Raw genomic sequence first — 2,691 nt, 5'->3', positions numbered from 1 at the left:
GTTTTATTTATTCGTAAATTAACGGGTGTGGGGGCAAAAGTAATAAGTAATATAATATTATTACTTTTTCTAAGGAGTAATACGTATAACATATTACTCTCCTAAGTAATATTGCCCAACACTGCAGATGATATAATTACAACAGTTTGTAGCTTGAGGAAGCATGGTGCCACTTCTCCATTGATTTCAATGAACGCAGCCGCCAAGTTCTTTTCTGTCACTCTATATACTACCGAATCACCGATACATTGAAAGGTGTGCTTGTAGATCTGCTAATTTCGAATTAGAATCCTAAAAGTAACCGTTTGGGACATATGAGGTTTCCACCAGGCAGAGACGACGGGCTCTGTAGCAAACAAAGGCTTATGATTGTTGCATAACGGGTTTTGTTCGACAAGCCTTTTACGATTTTTTTTTGTGAACCACACATGCAATTAATGTTAACTGCCATAATTTATGTTGTTAGAACAAAACTTCCAAACTCTCTCGAGCTCATGTTAACCGCGGGGATTATTGTCCGCATAAATCTAAAAACCCTACAGTAAAAGAAAAAAGAGAAGAGAGGGGGAAAAAGCACTGGGAATTTGGCATTGGAATCTATTCTGAACTCACTTCCGTGTTGTAGCACTTGCGACTTTGAGAGTGTACAAAATGTTCGGGTCCATTTGGTTACACTTGTACGCTCTCAGAGGTAAATTAATACTGAGGATATATAGTAGCCATACTGTGTACAAACCGTACCACTCCATTGTCAACATTTAGTTTTAAACTGCATTGGAATAGTGTATACAACTGTATACAAACAGGGAAACTGTGTGCAGGGTCGGACCTTCGATCGGGAAAAGGCTCACATGCCAAATTCTCTCCTTATTGTCTGCTGTATGTCTTGTGTCCATCGATCTCCACCCATGCATAACGAGTTTGGTGTGACCGCACCCTAAATCAGTGGTTCTCAAACTTTTTGTCAAGGAACCCTCCCGAATTATTATTATTATTTTTTTGATATTTTCTTGGGAGGGACAGAGTGACAGTAGGCTGACAGGAAATGGGGAGAGAGATGGGTGGGTGACATGCAGTAAAGGCCGTCGGGATCGGGAGTCGAGCCCGCGGCACGCTGCCAGACTGGATTACCAGCCAATGTGCCCAGACGGCTATGCCAGCTGCCCTGGTCGGAACCCCCAGAATTAATAGGATCTTGATCACAGATCTGAAAATAGTTCGTGGCAGGGATAATGCTTTTGAATCATTTCAAATACACAATCTTGTATGGGGAATAACAAGAGTTGTGTATTTAAAATGTTTCAAAAGATAGTTTTTCAGATCTCCACAAGGTCTTCAAGTTCACAAAGCGTCACATCGCGACCCGCTGTGAGCTTATCGTCAATTTTCAAATAGCTGATGCATAATACTGTAGGTTCAAAGGGTTCATGTGGCCTATAATACTAGTGGCTTCTTTTGGGCTTGTTGACCGCTGCAGAGTCCTGCCAGTCAAACTGAATAGAAAGGGCTTCTTATCGTTTGCAGGTAAACAGAGAGTGGCCACACGGACATCCAGCTCCACACAGATAGGCCGGACAGATAGACACAGCGCTGTGTCGTCTGCGTTGAGCCGCATTATTACAAAATCCAATTTCCGCCCCCACAAATGTGGAGGAGGCTTGTTTGTGTCGTCGCTGTCAGGCAGAAACCTCCTATCTGCGTTTTACGTTTTCGTGTTTTTTCGTAAATAAACGCCCGACTTGACAACACTACAGCGTCACACGAAAGCATCTAAGTATACCAGATCCACTTTGAGCTTGCAGGTCTGTTACTTTTGCTGCTTTTGAATTCGAATCGTGAAAAGTGACAGTTTTGGACATATGGGTTTTCCACCCGACAGAGATGATATGTGAAAAGCATCTGGATTATTAACATGCCCTAGAAGGAATGTCCTCACAAGGCTCTCGCAGTGGCCACATGACATGTGTTTGTCAGTGCCATATTACCAGTGGTGGAAAAAGTATTCATATTTTACTTAAGTAAAAGTATCAATACTGCACTGTAGAAATACTAGAATACTGGTAAAGTCTGGAATTAAATATCGACTTGGTGAAAGTACAAACGTTTTGGTATCAAAATGTACTTAAAGTACCAAAAGTAAAAGTATTCATGCAGAATGTCCCGTTTCAAGTTCACAATGCCGCAACACACTAGATCGGCTATTTCAATATGACCAAAATGAATGTATGTTTTGTAATGATAGTCAAAATCTACAAAGCAACTAGCAACTAAAGTTTTCAAATAGGCCTAAATGTAGTGGTGTAAAAGTACAATATTTCAATCTGAGATGTAGTGGAGTAGAAGTAAAAGTATTGGAAATTGGAAATACAATAAAGTAAATGTACCTCAAAATATTACAGTGTTGTTAAGTACAGTACTTCAGTAAATGGGCTTAGTTACTTAGTTTCCACCACAGCATATTACCAGTACAGTACAGGGGCATATTACCAGTACAGTACAGGGGCGCGCACATGTGGTGTTTGTTTCTGTGCAACTGCACATGCATTTCGTTTTGCCCATGTGTGTGTTGTGAGTGCACGCGTACATATTACTGTATGTACGTGTGTGCATGTTCTTTGTTACGCAAAAATAGCCAATCGACATGGTCACAACGTGTTGCGTTTATTTTACATTTATTTAAAACTTTACTTA

This window comes from Electrona antarctica (assembly GCF_951216825.1).
Source record: "Electrona antarctica genome assembly, chromosome: 8".
In the NCBI taxonomy this organism is placed as follows: domain Eukaryota; kingdom Metazoa; phylum Chordata; class Actinopteri; order Myctophiformes; family Myctophidae; genus Electrona; species Electrona antarctica.
Note: the sequence above shows the minus strand (reverse complement) of the source record.